General features: G+C 23.8%; 1 pseudogene; it reads left to right on the plus strand.

The window, feature by feature from the left end:
• Nucleotides 1-5,301: 5,301 nt before the first annotated feature.
• LOC145839647 (small nucleolar RNA U3) lies at nt 5,302-5,429 on the plus strand (annotated as a pseudogene).
• The last annotated feature ends 5,035 nt before the right edge of the window (nt 5,430-10,464 follow it).

Below are 10,464 nucleotides of genomic sequence, written 5' to 3' on the forward strand. Positions count from 1 at the left end.
AAAATAACTGCTTAGTTATAAAGAACTTAATTATTTACTTAAACAAAAAACACTTTGATTCTAAAACTATGCTAGATAAACTTTTTGTATATATCACAGTTTCACTATGGAAGTGTCCTTGCTACAGATCATCAATACTAAAAAGCTTACAAAATCTGCTTGTTGTTCAAGTAGGGTACTTGTTCAATATGTTAATAGAAAATTTTTGCAGTTTTGTAAAGGATGTTTTACTAATTTATACCGGATGAAGGCATTGGAAATAAAATTAAACATTTTTGTAAATTTCTAAGAAAATTTTGGAATTTTTTTGACTTTAAAGAACTTTTAATTAATTTCTACCATTTGAAGGCTTTGGAAAACAAGGAATTTTGTAAATTAAACTGACAAAATCTGCTTTTTTTTTTTCAAAACCCCCCATTTTTTCCTGACTTTTCCTGATTTTCTGACCAAGTGGCAACCCTGTTAGGTAAACACAAATAATTTTAGTTGCACTAAAGAGCACACTATTTTGAAAATGCATTCTTAATACAAACAGGGTAGCCACTGGTATTTTTTAAATTTTGAAATTTCTTTTTAAAGTGCAAGTATTTTTGTCCTTTACAAATATTAAAGTCAAAAATGTTTAAGTTTTAGATTAAACTGTTTTAAATATAAAAAATAACTGATAAGATATTTTTAAGAACATCCCAATGACATAATCAATCTATCAATGTGTACTGATTGTTTCAGGTGGGTTGTTTTGTTCTGTTAGTTGAAAAAATGAACTTTCTTATCATAGGGATTTATTGATTAGCTATATTAATATGATATATTAATATATATATAATAATTATATTTATAAGGCAGTCTTTCTAACTTAGTGTATTAATTGATTAATTTATTTTGACAGCTAAGGTTCATTTTGGAGGCAGTGAAAGGATTGAGGTGTTGGTGTTGAATTACTTATAGCAAAACACCTTTTAGGGATTTAAGTTTCAGGATTTTTACACATTTTTTATTTTAATTGATTTATTTTAATCTTGTTTGCAACTTAATGATGTGCCACTAAGGGTACTGTAGAGAAAAAAAATATTGTTGGTTAAATAGGTGTTAAATATGAAAGGGATAGATAAAAAAACACTTTATAAAAATTTCTTGCTTGAACCTTAAAACTTTTTATTGATAAGGGGAGAAGTTAAGCTTTTTTTATGGTAAACAAAAACATCAGTCTAAAACTCTACCCCTTGCAGATTGATGTTTTTTACCAAATAAGGAAGATTTAAACATAAAGTAAATGTATAAACTCTTAATAAGACATTTAAAAATTATAAAACGCTGTAGGTTTGTTTTTATTTTATGAATCATAAAGTTTAATAGACAATAAATACAAGTTTTCAGGAAATTGTTTAAAAACAAACATACTAATCAAAAAATATTTCTAAAATTTTTAATGGAAATTCCCCAACAACTATGTACAAAGCGATTTACAGTACCAGGGATTATAGTTTATTGAACTATAAAGAAAGACGCTCAAAATATTTGGTACTAGGACCTAATGCACGAAGAACCTTTCGGTTATCGAATCACATACCACAGATTACTTTTAACGTCTTGTCCGAGGATGCTGAATAAGTATTTAACTAAAATCATACGTAGAATTTCCGATAAAGGTTTACCATCTAAACTAAGTATTTTTATGTATAGTTGCAAACAAATAATTATTTTATTATTATAGATTGTTTTTAATCAAAGTCAAAAAAGAAGTTGCTCTAAATATACATCTAAACCTTCATCTATTGCAGAACACATGGTTAAGAATTCAACTTGTGCAAACAGTTTTAATCTAAATAGATTTAAAATTATTAAAACTTATAATAATGTTTTCGATTTAATTAAATTAAACTTTAGAAGCTTTTGAATTTTTTTGAGGAAACCTGTTTTATGTAAGCAAAAAGATTTTAACTATACTGTTTCTTTATTTTCGTAATACTTTATAAGAATTCATTTTATTTATGTTTAGTTTTACTGTAGATTAATTATAACGTAAGTAAACTTAAAAGATTTTAACTGTTATTAATTTTTTCTTGTCGTTTATTAATATTTTTATTAATTTATGATTATTTGACTACTTGGCTACTATATAAGCTTGTAAAATCTTTTTACTTGTTAGCTTTGTACTCTACTGATGAGAATTGCTCGAAGTATATTTAGTTTTATTGAAATTGTATGTCTTGTATACCTTATTGCTCTAAATGAAACAAAGATTTTTGTTTAAACTTATTCTCGTTTAATATTAAAAATGCAATTATCAACTAGTAACAAAAAAAAATGTAACAAATTTGAAAATAAAACTAAAACTTTAAAATTGAAGACCTAATTATTTTACTCGTATACTTTATTAAACATTACTGTGGTATAGCACCAGGGCGTGTCTAGACTTTTTTCGCAATTTTTTTTGTTCTTAATTTCCCGCTTAAGTACGCATTTCTTAGGTATGCACTGCCAGTTAAGTACGCAATATTTAGCCGAAAAAGTCTGTGTTTAAAATGCTTTTTTCTGCTTAAAAATAAAAAAAAACATATAAGAGTAATGGAAAAATATTATATATTTTTATTTATTATACTGTATTAAGTTTAGATAAATTAAAACTAAAGGAGCCGCAAAAAATATATTTATAATAAAATCACTTTTTAAAGTAATTTAATCTATAAAAATTTGAATTTCACTAAAAAAAAAAGGTAGTTAGCTAGGATGATGTCGCACCAATATCAAGCTGAAACTTTATTTAATTCAATGTTGTTTTTTACAATAATTATGGGCTTAGAAATACATAAAAAAAACTTATTTATCATAAACCAAAAAATTTAAATACTTAATTGCTTTTATTTTTTAAATAATGTAAATGATACATTAACTTATATACATTACTATACTGTAAAATAAAACCGATTAAGTATTTTAGTTTATAACAAATGAGTTTAGTTCTAACTATGTATTTATATAGCTTGTTAAAAACGAAGAATAATTTTAGATCAATCATACAAGGCTCAAAATCTATATTTTAAGCCTTGTATGATTGATCTAAAATTTAAATTCTTAAATTCTATAATTAAATTCTAAAATCTTAAAATCTATATTTTAAGCCTATAATTATGGTTCAAAAAGATATTAAACACAATAAAATTTCAGCTTGATATTGGTGCGATATCATCCTAGGTAATTACTAAAAAATGATTAGACTTATACAACTAAATTGAAATATCTTTAAAATATAATTAAATGTTTGCCTGATGGTGCAGGAGTTCATAAAATGATTTTGAAATCTTTCTGAGTTAAAAATTTGAAAAAATCAAGAACCAACTTTGTGGCCAACAGATATACAAAAATAAAACAACTTAAATAAAAAATAATGAAACATCATTAAATGATAAAAGAGTAAATTGCCATGTGGTGTAGTTGTCTAAAGATGATTTTGAAAACTTTCTGAATTGAATTTTTCAAGGTTTAAACCCAGTTGGTTGACACAAAAACAAATAATATAAATGCTTAAGTATAAACACTACATTATCATATAACAGCATAACACAAAAGCTTCATACATTATTGTTATATACAATAAACTAAGCAATTTAAAACTTTAGTGATTTTATTTGACATTTTCTATGTAAAATTGTACTTACTAGTTCAAAAACAATACTGTATGAAAAGTTATTTACACTAAGTAACAATTTATAGTGGGAACTAAAGCAGGTTAGTAAAAAGTCTCCTAGAAAGAAAATGCTACTTTAAAACTTTTACCTATTATGACGTCACTATTAAAATTTTATTTAAAATCTGTTTCAGCTGGGCAAAAAAGAGCTTTTTTGTTAAGGAAATTTTTTAATCTTTCAATGTTATAAATTCGACATTCATTATTTAAAGTTTATCAAATCACCAAAACAAAGTCAATAAAAAACGTTTTAGTGTTATTCTAAGAATCTTTTTTTCTTTTTTCTTTTTTTTTTTCAAGGGGTTCACAGGAAACAGGAAACCAGTCAAAACACGCCCCTGTATAGCACACTTTATTTTTCTTATGTATTATGTTATATATTCAAAAATCTAAATAATCTAAGACTATTTATTAATTACTGACAGAAATAAACTGGATTTATTATTAGACTACTTTAAAAACGATTGATATAAGATCGAACAATCATAGAACATGTTTACTAACGTGAATTACAATATTTTTTAAGATAAGCAAATTTAGTAAATTAGTTTTCTTTAAAGGTTAAAAAAGTTGGATTAGTTTTTAAAAATTTTACATAGTTTTTCATTATTTTAAGTTTTAAAAGTTAAAATACTAAAATAAAAGTTGGCGTTAAATAAACTTTATAAAATTTACTTAAGTCCTTAAGTAAATTTTTGTATTCAGAACTTCGTTCTTAAGTCGTAGAAAACAATTCATAAGTTTAATTATAATTGAGGACCTTAAAGACAACAAGCTTGTTATATTTAACCGTACTAGATTAAATACATTAAAAATATGTTTCTGTACTTTTTTTACTGTACGTTACTATGCAGTAAAAATATTTTTGTAGAAATTTATTTTATGTCGATTTGTTTTAACTGCACACAACCCTACAGATGACTTTTAAACCCCTCCAGTTATCTAAGAAGTTTATTAATAAGACAATTTAAAAAGTACTAATAAATTTTATTTATAATAAATATGAATAAAATTATAAAACTTTTAAGTTCTGTTCAAGTGGCCCAGTTTTTGATTCCTGAGTGACAATAAATATTACAATAACAATAAAAGCTTAACTAATTTAAACAAAACAAGGTCTTAAGTCTATGACTATGAGATCTAAAAATTCAGAGCCTATTAAGTAAAATCTAGTATCTATGTTATGCAAACATAATTTTCTTCAGTATTTAACGTTATTTTTCTCATATGCAAATACTTTAGATCAAGATGTATTTAATTAATAATTATATAATTTGGTATGTTTTTATTATTGTTAATCACACACATACTCTGTAAGTTTGTAGATCTGTTCTTTCTTCACGAGCAAGGAAATATAAGTCACTCAATAGCCGTTTGCGTGAAATAAAGTAACGTATTAAAAATTTAATTTAAAACTAAAGCAATTACTAACACTTTAATAAAAAACTAAGTCGTAAGTCAAAAACAACAACATTTTATTCTCTTATTCAAGAGGCTATTTCCCTTTTATTATGTCACAAAAAAACTCTTTTATTTGACTGCGTGGTAGCATTTTCCAACTAACTGTAACTTACAACTTAACACTTATATAACAGCTGTTCGTGTTAACGTTCAGAACATCACACATTTAGAGACCATTTCTATAGTATGTTTCTCACGAATGCTATTTAACAATGGCGTTAAACCTATCACGATGATGAATTGTAGAGAAGCTCTCTGAGTAGAAATAGATCTGAGTGAGGTGATCTGCTGTTGTCAAGGTAGCAGGTGAGGGGAATATACAATAAGTGATATGAACAAACTTTGAGATGTTGTTCTGATTATTAAAACGACTCTCGAATGTATTATATAAAGTTACTGTGAGTTATCGTTTAAATTATACAAAGATTTTATCATAATTTGCATAATTTTATAAAGGATTTAAAAACTATTCTACAGTATTTGTGAAAAAAAAAGTTTATATCGCATTGAATGTTAAATAATTTTGCATTAAACTTTTTTTCATGTATTAAGTAACCTTGAACAAACTTAATTTTAAAAAGTTGTTTTAAATTAAAACTGACTTTTTTAGAGTATAAATTGATTTATCATCGTCTTAGAAATGTTTTATGATCTATAATAAAAAAGATAAACTATATTTTATTGAGTTCAAACTATTTAATAAAATAAATACCTTAAATTAAAAGTAACAAAGATACCTTAAAATTAATAATTAGAATTCAAAAAAAACACACAAACAGTTAAGAAACTTTTATGTGCAGTTTTTACAGAATTTTTCGTTTAAAAGTTAAAACAAACAGAAAGCAATTGATTTATTTAAATTAAACAATTTTAATAAAGGTATAGAAATTTTATTAAATAAACAAATTTTTATTTGTATATGGTTTTTTTAATGAATATATCAAAAAAAATTTCAATAAAGAATAGATAAAAATATCCTTTTGACTACTGTTCATTTTCTTATTTTTTAACAAAGAACTTAATACTGAATTTTGTAAAACTTGTGAAAGTCTCAAAGTAAAAACTTTTGAGTAAGCTTCACTGAAAACTAACTTACAAAATTTCCAATATATCTCTATTTAGTCTAGTTAAAATACAATTTGCCTGGGTATAAATCTATGATATTTAAGTTAATGTAAGATATTATACAAGAATCTTAGGAACCTTTGATCTTAAGGTAATTTAAAAAAAACATTAACCCATTGTTAAAATATATAATCTATTCTTTAAATTAAAAGGTTATTGCAGGTAGAACTACACATGGTATTACTAACTTGCTTGACATTCAAAAAAAAATAATTGCTGAAGAGGTAAAAGTTAAATTGAAGTTTTTTTAAACATACAAAACTTAAGTATCTTTGGAATTATATTGACATGTTAAAATAATATTAAAATTGTGAGTACATTTTCATTGTGATCTGTTTGGGCTAAGATTTCTAGGCTAAGATTATGAAAAATGGGGCATCTAACGTTCCGCATGAGTAATTTCACTGTTAAAATAGGCTAATATTTTGCAAATTATATCATGGTATACGTATGTGTCATTTTCATACTTTTCCATATTAAACTTTATTTAAATTTAATAAAACACATATCAATACATTCCTTAGGCTTTGCACTTAATGAATGATTTGTTTATTTTTAATATAAACACTTTTAATATACTTTTTTGAGACCTTAAAGTTTGACTAGTTTTTTTCATAAATTTTTCTTTATAAAAGTACATGCATGTGTCATTTTCATACTTTTCCATATCAAACTTTATTTACATTTGATAAAACACATACCAATACGTTCCTTTGGCTTTGCAGTTAATGAACAATTTGTTTAATTTTAATATAAAGTTAAGCAAAATGTAAAAATTATTTTCAGCATATCAACAAGTCTAAACAGTTTTTGACGGCTTTGAATTCTTATAAAGTGGAAGAAGATAATGGGGAAATTCGAAGGCATCTAGGAAACTTAGTTTGCATCGCATACCATAGGCTTAAGAGTCTATACGCTAGAACTCTTACCTGAAGATCACAATAACAATGCCGAATTAGCTATGATAAATGTAAGTTTGTTAATTATATATTTTTTAGAAGATGAAAGTTGTTAATAGATTAATAAAACTTGAAATAAAACATTAATACTAAACACGCTTTTGACAGTATGCCGAATTATTGCTAAACAACGACAAACAAGACCAGGCATTGTAGCCTAGAAATCTTAGCCCAAACAGATCGCAATGTGCATTTTCAAGTCTTTTTTTGAAGTTTTTATTTTTATAAAAATATTATTGTATGTATCACATTTTTAATTAGTAGAGTAATAAATGTAAGAAACAAACTTGACATACTGAGTAAAGCTTGAAGAGTTTTTTTGTTTTATTTTAAAGATATATAAAAAGCTACCAGATACTTCTTACAAATAAATCACCCATAATTTGTGGATGGGTCAATTATGCACAAAGACACATTGCACCAAGAGGTAACAGTGATAGTAAAAAAGATAATTAGATACAATTAATAAAAAATTAAAGACAAAAAAGTTATTTAAAAAAAAACCAAAGTAAACAGTAAGGGTAACAGTTATAAATACAAAAACAATACAAATCTAAATATTAAAATAAATAAATAAAAACAAAAACAACCTAGGGTAAGGTTAGAGGTAACAGTGAGAGTTAAAAATTAAAATAAGTATAAAAATAACTAAAATATGAATTGATAAAAACTAATCAAAAGAAGAAAAAATGCTACCAACCTAAGTTAAGGGTTAGGGTTAAAAGTGATAGTAGAAATAATAATAAAAATAAATTTAAATAAAGTTTCAACCCGTGCAAAAATGTCTTTATGCAAAAGTGACCTTTTGTGCAAAAGTGTTCCTTTGTGCATATTTATTTGACACCAACCCGTGTAAAATATATCTTAATGAAATTTTAAACTTTGAAAGCTACTTTTTTATTTTTAATGAAGTTTCCTTTTAAAAACAAAAAACATAAATGTGTATGAATAAAAAAATAATTTAAATTATGTTTTTATGATACCTTTTTACAATAGTAGATTTATTATTGTGGTCTTTGCCTGAGTTAAACTAATTTAAGTTTAAAATTTTATGATTTTGATAAATAAATTTTTATATAAATATGGTCATATTTTGCCTAAATTATGAAAACATCTTATGGATTTTGATTATGGCAGGGTAGGAATTTTACCTTAAAGCCTAAAAAATAATGGGACTTGAAAATTTAGTCAATAAAAAACCTTGTAAAAACTGAAATTTGATTTAAAAAAAAATCTGAAAATATTTGTGTTATCTATATGTTAAATAAATAAATTTAAATAAAGTAAGAAATAAATATGTCTACTAAACTTTAATGTACTATTCAGATTTTGAAACAGATTTAAAGTTGCTTTAAGTTAGCTTTTGATAGTTTTAAACTATTAAAAGCATTTTTACATAGCAACTTAACTCAAAAACAACAATAAAACTTGTACTTAATCTGGAATAAGATAAGAAATCAGAAAGAAATTTCTAAAAATACTTTGGTTATGTTGTTTTATTATTGTACACAGACTTTTAGTTTAAAAAACAGTTTATATTATTTTTTTTGCCATTAATTGATATTTTTACTTCAAATTTAAAAATGTTTGACTTGATATTTACTAGCAAAATGTTATATTGGTATAAACAGATTTTATAAGTTGTTAATCATTTAAAAAATCTTTCAGTTCAAAAAAAAAATTAAAATTGCTTAAAAACTATTTTTGGTTTCTAATAATTTATTTATAAATAATTTTCAAACCTAAACACGTTTGGTATATTTGTCATCTTAAACAAACTCTAAAAAAGGATGTGCCCTTTCACCTAGAACTTTTTAGTTATAGGTTTGCCTGCTTATTATTTTATATCTAGATTTTTTTTGTATTTTTTTATTGGATAATAATTTTTTTGTAAGTTTATAGGTAGTGAGATAAGTCTGATAGACTACAGAAATGTTTTTGTATCTCTATTAAGAACTGATTGATTGAACTTCAACAATATTATGACATAGGAAGTGAAATGATTGTAGATTTTAATGTTATAATTATTAAGTCAGTTATTGCTGTTGGTATAAAATAAATGTAGGAACTTTTTAAACTTTTTATTACTAGTTACTGATGATTTTTACTAAAGTGAAAACTGTTATATAATATATTTTTACATCAAAAATTTGAATTTATCTATTGTTTTCATTCAGCAGAACTACTTATTTAGTGTTTTTGTAAGAAATTATTTTTTTTTCAAAAAATTTAAGTTGTCCACTTTTAACTCTAACTATCTAAGAAGTGGAAAATCTTTTTATACTTTATTTATACATTTATTTCTTATTTTGTCTAATTTACTTTTTATTTACAAAACTTTTTTAAATACAAAAATAAATTCAAATTAATACTTCTTTTCTAAATACATCATGCTCATATATATATAAGCAATTAAGTTAGGTAAATATACCAAGTATACCCTTTTTAAAAGTATATAAATCTATGTATTTTTGTATTTTTTGGGATTAATCTCACTAGTTTTTCTAAATAATAATAATTAATGTTTTTTTTTATAAGGTTTTCTTGCTGCCTAAGTTTGAATATAAATATAATAGTCTTCAATCATTTTTTGTTAATAATTTTTAATGCAAAAAAAGCACTAACAAATAGTTACTAGAATAATTTTATTTATTTTCAACAGTGTGAAGGATAATGTTCAAAACAAATCAGTAACTTTTAAAGTTTAACTGAATAAAGTGTCCAAAGTTTCATATAAAATAACTAGAGTTGATGAAAATTTTCTCATAAATCCTCTTCTTACTCTTCAGGTATCCTTTTTAGAACTCATTTATATAAACTATTTATAATTTGTTTTATTCTTTTTAATTAAGTAAGTTATTTTAGTAAAATTATTTTTTACTTACAGTACAAGCTAGATTTTTAGTTTATACCATTTAAAATTTAAAAACGACCAGTTCAAAGTCACTGTCTTTTTAAAAATTTTGAATACTTCTAAAAATTAAACTGAGTTGGTGTTTAGAAAAGTTCAACTTTAAACTTTTTATTGGTTGTTAAAACGTAAATTATCAATGAACAGTTTTTCCTCACCATTTTAGTTATAACAGCTACCATACTTTTATATTCTAAATCACTATAATCAGTTAGTATTTTGACTTGTTTATTTAGTGCTATTTTTCTTCTTTTTAAGTACTTGTATTTTATAACTTAAAAACATTTTTAACTAAAAATTACTACCTTTAAAATTTTTAG

Source organism: Thalia democratica, chromosome 6, assembly GCF_965202585.1.
Source record: "Thalia democratica chromosome 6, ktThaDemo2.hap1.1, whole genome shotgun sequence".
In the NCBI taxonomy this organism is placed as follows: Eukaryota; Metazoa; Chordata; class Thaliacea; order Salpida; family Salpidae; genus Thalia; species Thalia democratica.